The sequence below is a fragment of the Dipodomys ordii genome, unplaced genomic scaffold (genome assembly GCF_000151885.1).
Source record: "Dipodomys ordii isolate 6190 unplaced genomic scaffold, Dord_2.0 Scaffold5, whole genome shotgun sequence".
In the NCBI taxonomy this organism is placed as follows: Eukaryota; Metazoa; Chordata; class Mammalia; order Rodentia; family Heteromyidae; genus Dipodomys; species Dipodomys ordii.
Window position 1 is genome coordinate 11,071,122 of NW_012267221.1, and position 19,459 is coordinate 11,090,580.

At 40.0% G+C, this 19,459-nt stretch overlaps 1 protein-coding gene across 1 annotated transcript in view; it reads left to right on the forward strand.

Moving 5' to 3' along the window:
* Tanc1 (tetratricopeptide repeat, ankyrin repeat and coiled-coil containing 1) overlaps window positions 1-19,459 on the forward strand; it is a 232,915-nt gene that overhangs the window by 60,452 nt on the left and 153,004 nt on the right. Inside the window, exon 3 of the mRNA XM_013029880.1 lies at window positions 586-685. The gene's annotated coding sequence lies outside the window, so the exon portion shown is untranslated. The remainder of the gene's footprint in view (window positions 1-585; window positions 686-19,459) is intronic.

The following is a 19,459-nucleotide window of genomic DNA, read 5'->3' on the forward strand; positions in this document are numbered from 1 at the left end:
CATGAGGTTCACGGGGAGCTGCTGCTGATATTTGAGAGGTGTCTGAAAGATGACCTAATTCCCCAGAATGAGAGAGCGGTGTTTCAATTTGAGCTGTGTTGGGAAAGGTGAGTTGTGTGGAGAGCATGGAACTGGGAGGACTGAGGTAGGGAATGTGGAAAGAGAGATGGTCAGGAGGATTCAGTCACCCTAAGGGTCTGAGAGGCTCTTAGCTACTTACTTAGCTACTTACCTTGGAAAACATCTCACTGTGGTTTGGGATGGGAAACCATCGGCATCACAATGAAGAGAACCCAGGGTGGAAGGGTAGCTCAGACCCTTCCCATACCATATTTAAGACCAGCAACTTTCCATTACTGTCCCTTGTCAGCTTGCTCAGAGGGTCTCAGGGAAGCACTGAGTCACTCGGACACACTGGCCACGCCGTTTTTCCAGGCTTACAAGGTATGAACATGCTGATGTCTTTTCCTCTGTGTCACTGCTGCTTGATTTTTCAAGAGGCTCAGGCTGGTTTTATAAACTCAGTGTGACTTGTCCCTTAGGAGTGTGCTCACAAGTTTTCTTTTTTTCTGGTTCTCTTGCCAGCTTTCTGTGGTTGACTTGTCTGGAGGAACTTTCCAGGTGCTTGAAGTACAGGAGAAAGCCACTCTCTGTTGCAGGCCAGAAGAGCCTGGGGTGAGACGAGGTGAGCCAGCGGAAGATGGGCCAATGCAGAATCTATACTCAACACAGACCATGTGTTCCCAGATTTGTTGTTTTCCAAAGTTTTGAGGACTTAGAAAATAAAACTAATATTTTTTTGGGTGGGTGTCAGTCGTGGGGCTTGAACTCTGGGCTTGGGCGCTATCCCTCAGCTCTTCAGCTCAAGGCGAGCGCTCTACCACTTGAGTCACAGTGCCACTTCCAGTTTTTCTAGTAGCTTATTGGAGTTAAGAGTCTTATGGACTTTCCTGCTTGGGCTGGCTTTGAACTGTGAACCTCAGATCTCAGCCTCCTGAGTAGCTAGGATTCCAGGCATGAGCCACCAGCGCCCGAGTAAAGCCAATTTTTAATTTTATTTTTTAAGAAACAGTTATTTGCTGGGTGCCAGTTGTTCATGCCTGGAATCCTAGCTACTCGAGGCTGAGATCTGAGAATCCTGTTTTGAAGCCATCCTGGGGAAGGAAGATCCATGAGTTTCTTAATTTCCAATAAACTAGACCTGACACTGTGGCTCAAGTAGTAGTGCACTAGCCTTGAGTAAAAGAAGCTCAGGACAGAGCCCACATTTAGAGTTCAACCCCCTGACTAGCAAAAAAAAAGGAGAAACAATTATTTTTTAAAAAGTTTTAGCAAAGATTTACTTGAGTCTAATACGGTTAGAGTAGGGAGAAATAGAAAAAGAGAAACATTTCTTGCTCCTCATGCAAGAAATTGGAGTTGAAACCTCCCATTTAAAAAAATTACTAAGTAGATGTACAAAGAGGTTATAGTTCTATAAGTCAGGATATGAGCACAATGCATTTTGATGAATGTCACTCCTCTATCTTTCCCCCTTCCTATCCATATCTTTAAGTTGCATAGCTCAATTTTTACACAGGTACATTGAATGTAATGGTTGTATTTGTACCAGCATCCTAAGGTGGTTGAGTAAAGTGTCTTAAGGACCTGATACTAATAATATGGCTGCTTTAGTACATCATTTCACAGTTTTCTAGTTTTTATTAGCTGATACCCATTTCAGCGTTTTTTGGGGGGTCTCTTTTTTATGATGTCTAATAGAGATTTTTTCTGCTGAAAACATATGTTCACTGAGGGGCTCAATATCTTGGCCGATAGTTTGTATACTTAAAAGTATAATCTGGTGTCTGGTGGCTCACGCCTGTAATACTAGCTACTCAGGATGCTGAGATCTGAGGATTGTGGTTCAAAGCCTGCCCTGGCAGGAAAGACCGTGAGACTCTTATCTCTAAAACATCTCAGAAAAAGCCGGAAGTAGTGTTGTGACTCAAGTGGTAGAGTGCCAGCTTTGAGTACAGAGAGGCTCAGGGACAGAGCCCAGGCCCTGAATTCAAGCCCCAAGACTAGCAAAAAGAAGAAAGGAAGGGAGGGAGGGAGGGAGGGAAGGAGGGAGGAAGGAAAAGAAATAAATACAATGGATTAAAATATGAGATTAAAATTTTTATTTAAATTAAAAAAAATTTCAACAGAGTTTTAACATGTTGTGCATGTTATAGACTCAATTCTCCCTCTTCTGTCTCCTGAGCAGCTGGGACTGTAGGCTTGCTCCACTGTGTGCACAATCCAATGTTTAATAACTTCATATCCTTTGTCACTGTCATTCTCCCCTCTCTAATTCTCCGTGAAAACTTTGTCAGGTTTAATTAGAAGCCTCCTTCAGGCTTCCAGGAGACAAATAAAAATATGGAGAGACCAACAAGGGAATGTTTGCCACCTGCTTTACCCCAAATGTTCCTCATAGGCTGGTGTTTGGGGGATCATGTCAGCTAAAACCAGATCCCATTTCCTGCTCATTCTACATACTGTACTATTAATTTCTTTGGAAGCATCCCCTCTCCCTGGTGGCTTTCAAGGAGGATATTTTAGATGTATGGCTTTAGAAACATTAAGAAAATCTCAACTTGTGCTGTGGTTTTCCTGTACTGCAGTTGTATGTGTGAATTGTGGAACAGAAATACTTGAAGAAAGTGAGCAGAAGCTAATGTGACAGCTTCCTGTTTGCATTCCCTGTCTTCAGTAGGTAGCATGTAGTATAACATTTTTCCCTTGGGAGAAAGAATTGGCAGAGAATGACTGGGTCCCTAATCTGGTGTTAGGTGAGAGAAACTTAGAGCACTAATGTCGCTTATGTCAGCTGCCCACATGAGGCACCGATACTCAGCACAGAATGGTTGATTGGGGGCACTGAAGACTTTGACCTCAATTCTTCTCTGTGGTTGTTGAAAATACTCCTCCATAGAGCTAAGGGTTAAGGTTAGAGCTGATTCCATACCTCTGGTAGTCCATGTGAAAGTTGATAGGTACCCTGCCATTTGTCCAGTATGGCTTGCCATTGGGATTTCATTTTCTGCACTTATCTTTCCTATCATGTCCTGCTTAAAATAAGGAACTACACCGCTCTCCAAAATTTTGGGGAAAGGAATCCTGCCCAAAGCCAGAACTTTTCAAATAGGGGCATGGCAGTGTTGTACACATGAGAATCTGTTGCAAATTTTTAAAAATTAGAATTCTGGGACTTCCTCTAGGTATGCTGAATTAAAATTTGGTTTAGAGGTCCAAGTCTTAAAAGCTGGTGTGTGTATCACTAGATAAAACTGATAGCTGCATATTTGATTAATGGCCAGAAGACCCAAAACACTTTCGATTCAGACATGTCTACAAAGAATAAGTGGTATATTTATGAAAGCACGTGTCAGAATTCTCAAATAGTCCAAACTTTTACTACATAAGAATGACAATTTTAGTTATTAATATTGGAAGTGTTTAACTTTTTAAAAACTATTTGTATGTGGAGTTGACTTGAAAACAAAAAAAAAAGCTTTCTTAGGGTGACTAGATGTTTAGGAAAATTGTTTTGATCTTAACTAGTTTAACCAGTTTACATGAACTGCCAAGACAAATGTACTCTTGTTGGGGGGAGCCATAACATGTGTGAACTATTTTATAATTTCAATTTAAAATTGCATAGAAGCATCCTTTCCTATGATCGTAACTGTACCAGAATGAGAAAAAGGACATTGAACAGTAATTTACTGAATTCAGCAAGAGTGTAGTTTATTTAGAAACCAGATGTAAATTTGCTTATAGAATTTTGCAAGAAATTTGCATAGTGAAACCAAGCCTTTCTACCTGAGGTAACACAATTCTCAAAGTAAGATTGAAATAGCAATTGAAGTGTATTGATTGGACTGAAACTGTATTTAGTAAGCTATTCATTTTCCCTCCTCCAGGCTGTGCATGCCAGAGAATTATATTTTTTTCTTCTTCTTCTTCCTTGGGATCAAACATCAGGAAGTAGATAGGGAGCTTCATAGTTAAGATATTATAACCTTGAACTTTGCCTTTTTTTTGAAAATTATTTTTATGAAAGAAAGCCTTGCAACCCATTGCAGTTTGAGATCTTATTTGTTAGGTTTGGAGAATGGTGAGTTGTAGTTTTGAAGTTGATAGACTTTTTCACAAGCTCAGAGACACAAACAGTGCATGCTTTCTCTCACATGTGGAAGCTAGATCTAAAGTACACTGGGACATGATAAATTATACAAGACTCTAGGCATTCATACACAGCGAGACCAGAGGAGACTATTCTTAGGATAGAAACACAAAGGTGCAATGTCGATATGCCTCTGATCATATAAAATAATATTTATCTTAATGAACTCCAGGAAATGGAAATGAGAATTGTTTTTCTTTGTTGCTGTTTTTGTTTTCTCTTTGTCTTGTTTGTTCATTTATCTGTCTTTAGGAGGATGACGGTGGGGGGGGGTGCTCACAGAAGTGGACGGACAAAGGGTGAACAAATGCAGCAGTGGTACTCACTAGACACAGCGTTGAAATGCACTACCATTTGTGGATGGAACAGGAGGGAAAAACTGGGAGAGAGTGCAGGAAGGGGTGACATTGTCCAAAAAGAAATGTACTCTTTACCTGACCTAGGGTAAATGTAGCCCCTTTGTACACCATCTTTATAATAATAAGAAAATTTTTAAAAAAGAATTCAGATTCTATTTCAGCAGAAAGTTAGTTGGTTATCATTCATGCTTGTTAATATTTTTTGGGGGGAAATGAAGAATACATGTTCACAGATTTTGGTGCTGATTTTTTTTTTTTTTGGTCGGTTGTAGGGCTTGAACTCTGGGCTTAGGCGCTGTCCTTGTGCTGTTCAGCTCAAGGTGAGCGCTCTACCGCTTGAGCCACAAGGCCACTTCCGTTTTTCTAGTGGTATATTGAAGATAAGAGTCTCACGAACTTTGTTGCCCAGGCTTGCTTTAAACCGCGATCCTCAGATCTCAGCCTTCTGAGTAGCTAGGATTACAGGCGTGAGCCATCGATGCCCAGTTTTGGTGCTGATTTTATACCAACGTCTTTGTGGTAAACACATTTGCATTATTATGTCAGAATAAAGGTAAAAATTTAAGGACAGAAAAAAAGTTTTACAGTTCAGGAGGGACCTTACAGGTGGCCTATCTGGTTTCCATTGCTTCAGCATAAACTGCTCTTGTGGAGGGCACACGTGGTGTGGCCTCTCATCATTGAGGCCTGTGATCACTTTGCTATCCTTTTCTATAGCACTTGATACTCCTGACCACTCATTTGAAACCTTCTTTGGGTTCCTTTGCACATTCACCACTGTTTGGCTTTTCTTTATTTCATTTCCTGCTGGGTCCTGCTGTGTCTGCCCTTGTGAGTTCTCCTTTGGTGGTTTTCTTTTAGTCTGCTCAGCCCTTTGGAGGAGTCTCAATACTTTTCTAGGCTTTAGCCACCACCCACATGGTTAATAACCCCCCATGCCTCAGAGTTCACCCTCAGTCTTTTTGGACACTTCTACTTGGATGATTCATAGGTACATTTAACTCAAGCTATCTCAACTGGACTCATTTCCTCTCTAATTATCACCAGCTTCCTGCTCCACTCCAACCTCTCACCCCCATGTTTCTGTTAGCTTTTCCCAGTTTGATTATTGGCTCTACTTTCTACCCTGTCTCTGAAGCCAAAAATTGGTGACTCATCCTTCCATGTCTCTCAGTTACTCCTATACTTTAATTGGTAATTGGGTTTAGAATTTGTAGATGGACCAGTATTAAGCAAGTATACTCCTTATGGGAGACATTAAGACCATTTATTAGATATATTATGCAAGATACAGGGCTAGGTACTTGTCATATATTATGTCTAATTTTCACAACAATTGAATTATATTTTTTTTTCTTTCCTTCCTCCCTCCCTCCTTCCTTCTTTTCTTCCTTCCTTCCTTCCTCTCTCCCTCCCTTCCTTCCTTCCTTCTTTCCTCCTTTCTTAGTCTTGGGGCTTGACCTCTGGCTGGGGCGCTGTCTCTTAACTCTAGCTCAAAGCGAGCTCTCTACCACTTGAGCCATAATACCACTTCCAGTTTTCTGGTAGTTAATTGGAGATAAGAGTCTCATGGACTTTTTTGCATGGCTTTGAACGGTGATCATCAGATCTCAGCCTCCTGAGTAGCTCGGATTACAGGTGTGAGCCACCAGCACCCAGCTTGAATTATATTTCTTGTTTTGAATAAGGAAATCTAGAGTTCAAAGAGAAATAAGTACAAGCCCAGGATTGCAGGGAAAGTAAAAGGCTGTTGAGTTGGGGTTTACAAGTATAGATTGGTCTGCCTGACTCCACAGCCTTTGCCATCATTTCACCCTGTCTTGTTCTGTTTCCATCATGCCACTGGACTGTTTCAGACTTCTGTCAAATAAGTTGACTTTGAGGACAGGAACTGGGTCTTATTCACATTTTCATATGCCATGATAAATACTTTTTTTCTTACAGAATCATATGGCTATGGCTTTGATGCAGTTTGTCCCTTCTAAAACTCTTGTTGAAACTTGATCCCCATTGTGACAGTGTTGAGAAGTGGTGGACCTTGAAGAGGTGATTAGGTGTGGGCTTGATGGCTCTAGTGTGTAATCCTAGCTCCTTGGTATGCAGAGATTGGGAGATTGAACTTTGGGGCCAGACTGGGTCCCCCCAAAATGTTTGTGAGGCAGTCTGAACCAATGGCAAGATACAGTGGTTCTTGTTTGTCATCCCAGCCACACAGGGAAGCATAAGTGGGAGGATTGTAGCCCAGACAAGCCTGCCAATGAAACAGGACCCTACCTTGAAAGCAGACAGGGCAAAAAATGGCTGGAGGTATGGCTCATGTGTACATGTGAGGCCCTGAGTTCAGTCTTCAGTACTCAAAAAAATAAAAGTGGCGATTAGGTTATTTAAAGTGAATTAATGTAATTGAAGAGGGAATTGCATTAGATATCATGAGAGGATGTTGTTATAGGTGGAAGATTTGTTAGCTTGTCCTACTTTTTCTTCTGTGGCATTATGATAAAAGACCCTTTTCAGATACTGGTGCCTGATCTTGTACTTCCAGAACTATGAACTTAATACACTTCTTTCTCTTTATAAATGACTAGATCTTGGGTATTTTGTTATAGCAATATAAAACAAAGATATAAAGATGTGACTTCAGGAAAACTCATCTGAGTTGTCTATGGCTTCATCTAATTTCCATCCCTGGTCTTCTTTTAGCTTGAGACGGTGACAGTTGGACCATGCTTTTTGCCTGTGAGAATCCAAGAGATAGTATGAAGGAAAATGCCTTAAACCTCGGGGCATTTTTGAGAAGTTCTCAGTTGTGGGAGTTAACTGGCCAGCTTTGATAAGTCTCTCATCTTTGTTTATAAATGACTGTGTGAAAATATAAACTCTGATAGCTTTCTAAATATTCATGCTGTTTGAATCAGTCATGTGCAGGCAAGTAGGCGCAGAAAAAACTCAAGTAAAGACTTTGTTAATAAAGATAGTATACATAGAACTTGTTTCTGTTATTAGGCAGGCACATTAAAACAGAATTGCCTTCAAAAGCGCAGGCCTGGGATGGGAAGGGGAAACAAAGGAGGAGGCTACAATGCTTGATAAGAAATGTACTCATTATCTTACCCATGTAATTGTACCCCCTCTGTACAGTATTTTCACAATAAAAATAAATAAATAAAATAAAATTACTAAAATCATTAAAAAAAAAGCGCAGACCTATGACTTCCCACACCCCAGATAATCAAACCATTTGGGAGAGATTCCAGAGGAAGGCCTAGCATCCTAGCATCCAGCATCCCAACCCTACTGCATAATAAAATTTTGGCCCCAGGAGCTTGGATTCAGTTTTCTCTTACTGAACTACATGCTTCACACCTTTTGCTTTGCTAATGAGTCACTTTGCTCTCTCAAATAAATTTCCTATGCAGTTTTCTTCTGTAAAATTGATCTTGGGAGGTTGTATTTAGACATGTTGTGCTCTTTAAAAATTAACTCTATTTTGTTTCCTCATACATCTTTTTGCCCTATTCTGAGAATGACATGGTTTTTTTTCTCCCCCTCCCCTTCGTGATTCCCCCTTTTTTATACGAAAGCTAGGCTGAATTCTGTAGGATTGTTTTGACTGCAGCCTGACAGACCATACCTGACACACACAGGTGGCACTCGGTCAGTGGTAAGCGCTGCTATACAAGGTTACTTCCAAGGTCCCTAAATTTTTCAGATTGAGTATGGGCTCTGCTGCTGCTCTATGACGAGAAAACTCTGGAAAAATTTGTATGACACATAAGGAGAGACCATAACAGTAGTTCTCTGGAGTGTGGCCCCGAATTGTGGCATTATCAGCTGGAGATTATTGAGCTGCACCCCAAATGCAGGAATCAGAAACTCTGGGTCTACGTCCCAACAGACTTCATCTTAGTGACTTCTGGGTGATTCGGATGCACTGCATGGCCTAAAGTTAAAGCAGTGTGCCCGGAGGTTGTGGGTGGAGGCCTGTAGAGTCATGGGGAGGACCTCTTCAGAGATTGAGTGAAGAGGAGCTGGAACTGGCCAGACATAGTCTGTTGAATTTTAGGAGATGAGCAAGAAAGTCATAAAAACACAGTGGCTTTGAGTTCAGTGGAACAAAGGCAGGTGTTGCTTTGAGCAGGAATCTGGGCCCACAGGTGGTGAGTGGATTTTGGATGTGAGGAGGAAGTTTTGTTTTGGACCTGTTGAGTTTGCATTGCTAGGATTGCTGTCAGCGGGTTGGAAATTAAGCACAGTAGTAGCATAGACAGAACAACAGTGGAGAATCAGACTTGTGAATTACTTGCATCAAATTGGGCATTCAGATCATTTTCCCAAGTTAAGAAGAGCAGGAGGAAAGAGCTAGGGCTAGATTAGTGTGGAATTACTAGTTTGGGGTTGTGATATCCAGCGTACCTTTCAAAGAAAAGAGAACATGTTTTGTTTTGTTTTTTTTATTTATTTTTTATTTGTGAACATACTGTACAGAGGGGTTACAATTACATGGGCAGGATAATGCATACATTTCTTACCAAGCATTGCAGCCTCCTCCTTTGGTTTACCCTTCACATCCCTTCCCAGCCTCCCCCCTCCCCCCCATCCCAACCCCTCTCCTCCCCCCTCCCCCCCCCGCCAACCGACATTGTAAAGCTCGTTTTGGACATGACAACTTATACTTCTCGTTGTTGCATCAGGTCCACCTGTATCCTTAAACAACTGTTTTTCCCCCTCTCCTCCACAAGTTATACTGACAGCAACTATAGTGAAAGCAGGGGTTATACTGTGGGGGAGGGACATACAAAGCAACAAAGAGATAGTCTTATAAATGCGTTAGAAACACATGCATGAAAGAAAAATCATTAAAATACATGTCTAAGAGTTCATTTTCCTGACATCATATTATCTGACCTTTTCCGCTTGACTCATGCATATACTAGATATTGCAAATAAGGGAAACCATGCCATAATCAGAATAGCACTGTAGTTTTGCAGTAATGCTTATTTTAGCCTCCATGTTGCATACTAGAGACTTCTTGTGGTATGTCACAATACTTGGAATCCAAATTATTGAGTACAAGGCAAGGTTCTAGCACATGACTTTACCCTAGTGGTGGGGGACAACTGAAGTGTTAAGTACTCAGGAGTGACCTGGAGCAGGCTGCTGAGATTCTAAGTCCTGATTTCTTGTCTGTCCAAAGAGGATAATTGCAATTCTTAACTGATACCACTATGAGGACTAAAAGGGATATCTATGAATATCTTCACTTCTGTTCTCTATGCATCTGATTGCTTATTCCACAAACATATGAAATAAAATAAACTTATGTGTCTTCTTTTAATAAAGGTGAAAGAGACTTTACCAGGGGCCTGGGTGGCCAAGTCAAATGCAGGCCAACCTATGAGTTTGTAGACCTTCTAAAGATCTTCTGTATGTAACAGATTTTTTAATACTAATTAAAGGAGACATGGTAAAAGTCTAAATGAGAGAAAAATACAGTTTTATGGTTTCAAGAAATTACCAACACCTTGAATGAAATATGGGTGTCATTAGGTATGTGAGAAGGCAGAAAAGGCTTGGTGTGGGAAGTTTTACTACATAAAAACAAGATTTGAATATTTAAGAAATTATTCTCTATACCCAGCTTTGTTGCAGATGCATATAGTTTGCTGTACCAGAAAGATGTTTTGCTGAGACCACAAAAACTTGGTACATCTGTGCGACATCTTCAGTCTGTGTAGAACAATTTCACATTGACTGTCTCTAATTCAAAGCCATTCAAAAAACATGTGTCCTGTTTTCCACTGGGTTCTAATAATTGGGCTGTTTTTCCTTAAAGGGAGGCATTTGGACCACACACTTACATTAAACAACTTTGAGCTATACACATAAGAGATGTACAAGGAACATTCTTATTTTGGAAATGTAGCTTCTGCTCCTACCCGCAAGATAAATGATCTGTGTGTACATGTGTGCATGTGTCGTTTCTTGCTGTGTCAAAGTACCATCCTGTTCCCTAAGTCTCAAATGTGACAAAATCAGTGATCAAATGTTTCACTGTAAACCAGCCCAGAGTCTTCATCAAACCTTTTAGGAAAAAAAAATTAGTGTTCTTACAGGGCATTGACATACCTTTAGATGTTAAAACTGGAACTTACTAGGTTTGATTGAGGTTCGGTGGGACTCCTAAAAATAACATTTGTTATCTCCATACATAGGAATTGCGCTGTAATTCACAGTTCAATTGGAGTGTATTTTTGCTGTTGGGTTTGAGTGCTTCCAGGTTGGTTCAGAGCTGAGATCCACGTTCTTCTGCAACAGTGCAAGGCTTCTGTCTATCTGGGAAGTTTGGCTGCTACCATAGGTGAAATCGTGAGCCAGACTTAGGTAATTTTATTAGTCTAGAAAAAGTATTGCGCTCCTGCAGCTGCTGTTGCAGCCTCTAACTAGGCAAACAAAAACCATCTTAGTTACCCGAGATCCATGAGAAATTGGCATTGGCCCAAAGTAAGTCCATGTATTTTAGACTCTGAATTATATTTATCTTCCTCTGGGCATCCCCTGATTTAGGGCCTGCAGCTGGGGAATGGCCATGAGGGTATGAAGCTCAGGGGGCAGGAGGGGCTGAACCATTGATACTGCCCCCCCCAGGAGGCCTGATCCTGTTAACTGAGATACTGCACTTGCCAAATTGTAAGTTTTTTTAAGTATAAGGAAAACAATAAGAAAACAATAAAACCAGCAGTGTATGTAAAATACATTTATCCCAACTGTGAGACCTGACTTTTCTACTTTTGTGTATTGTCTTACAATGTAAATTTCTAGAGGTCTTTCGGCTGCAGTGCCAGGCCTGATACTTGCAGATGAGTTACTGATTTGGTGGTAATGGACTTCATTGTTAAACAGAGCTTTTATTGACTTCTCTGAAGACTAATCATGGGTCTTGATATTTAATGTGAAACACATCCATGCCTATGAGGAATACCCAATCCTGCTCATAGCTGTCAATCTGTAAATAACTGCTTGTTTTTCAGGATTTCAGTGGTTCCTTGAGTGGAATGAAGCTTAGTTACTAGCGCAGCTTTTTCCCAAGTCTGAGTCTGTTCCTGTAGGTCAGGGTCCTTAACTAACTTTAGGGTGGTTGGTTAGACTGGGTGGCAATAGATGATGAACTTGGGTGGCTTAACGAGTAACAAAAATAACAGCTTTATTTTCATTAACCTCTAGCCAAAATGTACCCTTTGCTTCAAACATGAAAGTGAGTAATAAAATTATATAACCTCACCACCTGTGACATGTCATATGGAAGTTACAGAATTTGGTTCCATATTACTAGGGATAGTTAAAAATACTATTTATGACATCACTGCTTTAAAAACTGCCAAAGTATGAGGCCCTACTTCAAACTCCAGTATTGGCAGATACAAAACAAAACAAACTACCAAAATAGTTAGATCTATTGTTGTCTTATTTATATGTTGAGCACATATTAGCATGCCAGGATTTCTTAAATACTTGGATGCTTGTGTATTACCATAAGTAGTTTTCTTTGCCATCATATTTTCTATTTTACCATTATTAGGGTTACAGGGTCTGTATCTCTAAAGTACATGCATCCAGTTACAAATTCCTGCCTTGGATAGCTTTCTCATTATACCTTGAGACTAGATTCCTTAATATTAAAACTGGATTGTTAACTTTAAAGAAAAGGTCATACCATATTTGACTTTTGTTTCCTACAGTGACTTGCCTGTGACTTATCATCTAGAGCTTTGGGATTCCCCATATTAGGACTGTTGGAGTCAATTGAGAAATAAAGCCATTGTGCATACCCACCTGATCTTTCTCACACACCCTGGTGTCAGTTTCCGAAACACTAAGACTGGTTCCTGCTAACCAAATATTTACAGCCAAAAGTGGTTTCCCTTACAAATCTGATAAGAGCTCAGTCATGAATATGCTGATATTTGCTTTAGCTCTGGAGAAGGTGATGCTCTGTGGCTTGCATGAATTTGCTCACTACCTTCTCACGGAAGGCACACCTTATTTAATTTAGAGCTTGATGTTCAAAGCTAAAACCTGTGTTAATTATATGTGTAAATGCCCAGATAAGAATTGAGTGCATCAGTTCAAAGCTTGTTGTAACTTCTCTCCCACTCCAACAGGAGTCTTAGAGTTCGTTCAGTGAGAATGAAATGTCTTTTTTTTTTTTTTTGTCAAGGTAATGTACAGAGGGGATACAGTTAAGTAAAGTAAGGTAGTGAGTACATTTCTTGTTGATTTGTTACCCCCTCCCTCATTTTCCTCCCACTTCCCCTCCCTACCATCCACCCCCAATTTGTACAGATCATTTCCAACATATTGTATTGTGAATTTTGCTGTTGCATTGGTTCCTCACCCTTGGTCCTTTTTCTCATAGTTTTGTTGTTCCCAGTCCTTTCCTCGATTTAGATAAATGTATATACAATACTCAAGATATCAAAATGAAATATAGTGACAACAGGGGATAAACCATAGGAGGGGAAAAACACCAAAGATTTGTAGTTCTCTTTTAACCAAAGAGGATGAGTGAGTGTTAGGAATAGGAAAACATTGACCTTGTGTCAGAAAGGTCTCTGCCTGAAATGATCCTCCTCATTGGCAATCATTGGCACCCAGTGGGCGAGTAGACTCAGGAGTTTACTCATTTAGCATGTAGCGCTATGGTATGATGACTCCAGGTCACAACACGGTAGTCAAAAAAGCTGATTCATTGAATGCTTGACCGAGAGTGGACAGTAGGTATCTCAGTGGAGGCAGATTCATTTTCAGGCTAGTTTTGGATGCACAAGTGTATATGTGTCTGTGCGCATGCATGTGTGTGCACTTGTACATGTTAATCTAAGAGATAATCTCTTCATTTTTATTTAGAAGAGGTGTAGTATGGAGATTACATAATCAGGTTGAAGCCAGGCTGCCTGAATGGACACCAAGGTTCTGGGCCCACATGAGCTGTGTTACTCTGTCTGGCTATGAAGAATGGAGATTGATAGTACCTTCCTCAGAGGATGGCTCTGAGGATTAAATGGCTACATGCACAGTTTGTAAGTGTTGTGGGCTGCACCCTAGAATCATGTGGGCAAGGCTGAAAAAGCTTCACATGTTATTAAGAACTCCTGCCCTAATAAAATGTAGGTCCTGGAGAGGTTAAAACTTTATTCATCATCATTGCAAGTTACTAACAGAAGTGGAGGAGGGATTTTGATGTCTTTTATTCTGAGCATTCAGTGAAAGAGTCATCTGTCAGCCACATAAGCAAGAGACTTTTTTGTAATGAATAGCTGCCTTTCACATGGCACTTTTGAAGTCATCTGACCTTCACTTTGAGGCCAGATGCAGTACAATTTAAAATTTCTTTAGATTTATAAGACCAAACTTCATTCATCTGGCATTGATTGATTGAGGACCTTTTAATACTTTTTGAAAAGTGTCTTTAAGGTCTCTTCTTTTTTTCATACTAAAAGCTTATCACTCATCCCAGACTCTCCTCTGAGGAGTGCCTTGTTCTATGATGATGGTTTGTCAGCATTGAGTACTATAGTCTTGTGAACAAGAAATAAACTTTTGCCTTAAAATAATTGTAATGTATTTTTGGAAGAGATCTGGAATTAGATACTTTAGCAGGTTAGGGAGCAGTTTTCCCATTAGATGAACATATAAAAGCAGAGATAATTTGCTTCAAGTCAGTTTGTACAAGGAATGCTTCCTACTTTATTCAGGCTGTTGTTACTCATCAAGGAGAGGTGGTCAGTATAAGTTTGGAATTACAGTTCTGATATATGACAGAAGGGGAAAACTCACCATGAGACCACATTAAGGAACTGTGATGTGTATTCAGACTCTATAGGGTTTCTTGGGCAGTTTTTGGACTCATGGCCACTGGGGCCTTGTGTTGATATTGAGGTTGTTCAGTCACTCTTTGGCTGGATCCTTAACTGCTGTAGTTTTAAAGTTATCCTTTCTTTGAGACTTGTATGGTGCTCTCTTCCCAGTCTAGACAGCACGTTGCAGGTAGCTGCTCAGTTACTGATCTTTGAAGTGAGACCTCGGTTCAAGTTCCAGCTTTACCATCGCTAAACCTTTGGGTCTTAACTATCATCTGCAATTATTCTACACTAAACACTGGAAAGAACCAGACTCTTTTCAAATTATTCATTCACTTGTTTTCTTAGAGACACCATTGCTTTTCTTTCTGTCCTGTCTCTCAGTGTACCACTGCCTTTCTGGTCAGCCTTGATTCCATGAACACTTCTCTGAGCTGTGAGCTTTGAGTTGTTGGTTGGTTCTCTCATCCTTTGATTGGTCTTGCACCTTTTCAACTGTCAAAGGTTTTGTACTTGCCTTTCTCTCCTTCATAGGGCTTTTCTGAACCTTCACTATACCCTTTTATTTTCTTAAAGAAAAAACGTGAGGTATAAACGTTGTTAGCCTCCTGACCAAGTTTGCCAACATTATTTTCGTCCTCCTTGATCATATATTTGACTTTCTCTTTCGTTGTTTGGCATGGAGTACGTTCTTGGGACTATGCTGAGTGAAAAAAAAACCTGTAATGGCTAGTGCAATATGGCAAAAGGAGGACCCAGCATGACCTGTCTGTTCATAGTCTTGAAATCGATGTAGCTTGCTTGCTTTCCTGCTCATGGGTTTAGGGAGTTAGAGAGTATCATTTTTTGGCCTTTTTCTTTACAGAAGGTGGGAAAAGTTTGATAATTTATGTAGGATTTTTTTTTTTTTGGCTTGCTCCATGGAAGAGGGTTTCTAATTTCTGCTACCCACCATGGGAAAGAGGAATTCCTGTTTCTGTGACTTGCCTTGGGGAAGAAAGGGTAGCAGGAAAGGGAAGGCAGAGGTCTGAGAGGCTTTGCTTCCGAGACCTTCCAATCTCCTTTAGTTCAAAGCGCATGCCAAACCTAGGGTATGTTTTTCTGAATCCCACTTCATTCCTCAACTGAAAAGTCAGACTGTAACCCATTTCTCCCACTCAGTAGTCCCAGAGAACTAAGGCAATTTCTTTTATTGCTCAGAGTTTTGCATATTAAATGAAGACATTGCATTTACTTTAATTCATTAAAGAATGACAGTCTGGTTGAGGTACAACAACCATTTCTTCTGATATTTATAGATGGATTAAAATTATGTTATTCCATAGCCATGCATTGATGCTGAAAATTGAGAATATGCTGGGTTAGAGTGGAGGATGTCAGGTAGAGTATGGCCATCCAAATTCTTCCAACTTGGAGGAAGAAGCAAGCCACCCATAATCCTAGCTACTCAACAGGCAGCAATTGGGAGGATTGAGTTCAAGGCCAGCAAAAGTTCAATAGGCATGATTGTGTTTGTCATTCCCAAGTTGCAATTGTGAACAGGAAGATTTTGGTCCAGGCTGGCCCAGGCAAAAACTGAGAGCCTCTCTCAGAAATAACCAGAGCAATGCAACAGCTATATACATAAGACAGTATGTTGGAAAGGATCTGTACAACTTGGGGGGGGGGGTAGGGGGGGAGAGGGAGGAAGTAGGAGAAAATTGAGGAAAGGGGTAATAAGGTCGACAAGAAATGTACTCATTACCTTACTTATGTAACTGAAACCCCTCTATACATCACCTTGACAATTAAAAAAATAACCAGAGCAGATAGGTACTGGTAGCTAATACCTGTAATCTTACGTAGTCAGGAAACTAAGACCTGGAGAAATATGGCTCAAATATAACACTGGTAGAAAAGTCCACAAAGCTCCATCAACAATTTACCAGGAAAAAACCAGGCTGGTGGTGTAGCTCATAAGCCCAGGCAAGTGGTACATATATGCATAGAACAAAATGGGTTGAAGGCATGATTCAAGTGGTAGAGTGTTGTTTATTAGCAAGCTCGAGGACCTAAGTTCAAAAAGTAGTACCAAACTAGCTAACTAAATGATAAGAAGATTTGTAATGGAAAAATGATTCTGGGTGGGTTTTGAAGAGACTTGCTTCCTCTAATAGATGTAAATATCTATGTAAAGTACTTGTATAATATTACAGCTACTGTGTCCTACTAAGGTAGAAAGATAAGACTTAGGGAGCATTCAAGTGAAGGAATGGAAGCCACCCAGTGGGTGAGCAGAGGCTTTCTGTAAGATGAGTTGTCAGATTAGAAAAAAAGGTATCTTTTACTGTGGCCTGAGAGTCTTTATGGAAGGGGTACTTTTTTCCCTGGGAATGACTGGTCTCAGAGGCAGGATAATTGTTTCCAGAAATGCTGCACTTGGTTTTTTATTTCCCCTTTTGAGCTCATACTGGTTTGAGGGAGAATGACTTAAATTTGGAATCTTTTTGTTGTAAGACAAACCTGACTGGAGAAGAAAGGAACAATAGAACTGGAGACTTCATTTGTACCATAGGTTTCAATAAAGAAGATGAAGTGGTTGGACCTTGTGGTGTGGATTATAAATTATAACTTACTGCTGCCATATTTTCTAGCTGTGCAAGTTAAGGAAAACAATAAGTCATTTCTTTATTTGTGGCTATTGCTTTCTGACTGTTGTAACTCCTTTCTGTATGATGCCTCTTGATTCTGAAGAAGTCCTTCTTTCCAGTCTTATTTTGAAGACCCGGTTCTACTACTTCTAGGCTTTTTCAGCTATTGGAGGTAAGGGGAAAAAAGGAGAGATTCTGGAATTTCAAGAATGCATTGAGTGCATTGTGGCTGGTTCTTGCTGCCCCTCCCCCCCTTTACTGGGATCTCTCTGGGTGGGTTAAAGACACAGCTCTTGCTTTCTGGATGGCTTCTGTAAGACAGTTTCCCATGAATTTCCAGTCCCCAGCCAGGGTGCCACTGGAAGACCTCCTTTTGGTTCATTTTACGGTGTCTATTCTACCTTGTTTTCTCTTACTCTATTCTATATTTTGTGAACTGCAGCAGATCTATTGCCACTACCCATTCCCTTTCTCATGGTAAACACTGAATGTTGTCAAAACAAAGAGAAATCCTGAAGGCTAACCTGCAGCTGACCAATGGGTTGTTACTTGCAAGAGTCAAGCTGGAGCTCATTACGTTAAATGAATTATACTGACTGAAGAAGACAAATAGAAAATATTTTCTCTCAAGTGCAGAATCTAGACCTTAAAAAATGAATGATAGGAGGTTGATATGGAGACTGGAGGGCAAAAGGAAAGGGTGTGGGTGTGTGAATATGATTGAAGTAATTCAAAAAATGTATGGAAGTAGAATAATGAAACATGTTTAAAACTTTTAAAAAAGGAGTAGGGATAAGAAAAGAATTTTGGCAAATTTGATGAGAATGCATAATGTCTATGTATAGAATATCACAGTGAAACCCCTTAGTACAATTAATATATGTTAATAAAAAAGACAGGAATTAGCAAGGATAAGGAAAGATTGGACCCTTTTGTTAGTGAGAGTGTCTAGTCATGTGGTTGCTATGGGAAGAAATATGGAGGTTTCTCAAATAATTAAAAAAAAAAGAATTACCGTTATAAAAGCAAAACAACAAAATAGGCTTTTGCCTGTGATACTAGTTAATACTCAGGAGGCTGAGATCTCCAGAATTGCAGTTTGAATCCAGCCTTGGCAGAAAAGTCTGTGAGATGCCAATACCAAAATAACCAGCAAAAAGCTGGGCTCAAGGCATGTCTCAAGTGGTAGAGTGCCAGTTGTGAGCAGGAAACTTGAGTGATGCCCTGAAATCAAATCCCAGTATTGCCAACTCCCTCATGAAAAAACAACAACACCAAAAACCCTACAGCTTTTTGAGCTCCTCTCATTAGGATGTTTTTATTTTATCCTTTTTTGAAGTAAAATATATTTCTTAATACTTATGCGCTCCAGTTTCCCCTGTTTTACTTCTAAGTATTAACACTCTGGTCCTATTTGTTATTTCACAAAGGCAACATCTTTAAGGGAGTATTGCTTTCAGGTCAGATGGATGGCTTGATGGGAGAAGCTCCTTAATTTGTCATGTGCACAAAATCATGAGAGTTCAGGTCAACTGACCTGCAATTTTAGGCTAGTCAGGTGTCGATATGAAGGGAGAATATGAAATGCAGCATTTTCTTCCTCATATTTCACTGCTTGATGTCATATTGGATTTAACTGAGTTTTCTTGCATTATTTGCCAATGGGAATATATAATCATGTTCTTTGTCCATTATAACCTGGTGTAGAGATGTTGGTGAAATAGCTCATCTGTGTTCAATGCAACCTGGTAATGTCAGCCAACAAATATCATGAGCAGACTAGGAATGATGCTTCTGTTATCTATTAAGAATAAGCATAGTCCCTGCCTTCAACTCTAAGCTTCATGGAGACAGTATGACACTACAGAAGAGGGCTGCTACACTTCTCTGCTTTCAAAAAAGTTATGATACTGCTGTTGTCATTAAAGACAGATTTTTGTTTTGTTTTGAAACCATCTCATTGTTTTACCTGCATTGGTGTTGGTTATATTTTAGACGCTAATATAATACGCTGTACAAGATTCTAAAATACAGATAGTGTGTCTGTCCCTAAAGATTTGATGAGCTAAGTGACAATACCAGAGATAACTTTTGATGGTCTGTTATCTTCCAGAGGTTTTTTTTTTTAAAGGGAAGAATCAATGGGAAACATAGATATGGAATGATAGTAGAAAATAGGGAATTTAGGCAACTTGAGGATATTGGTTTTTTCGTAGCCATGATCATCTTTTCTTTTATATGAACATCCTAAGTTTTCTCTGTTAAGTTCAGCTGTAGTGACCTGGAGGTTGGCTTTTCCCCTAGTGTTGAACTCATAATATGGTACCTTATAACTGGCTCCTTGCCAGTTGTAACCCCTTCCCAGATTTAAACTGTAGGAGAGGTCACTTCCACACATC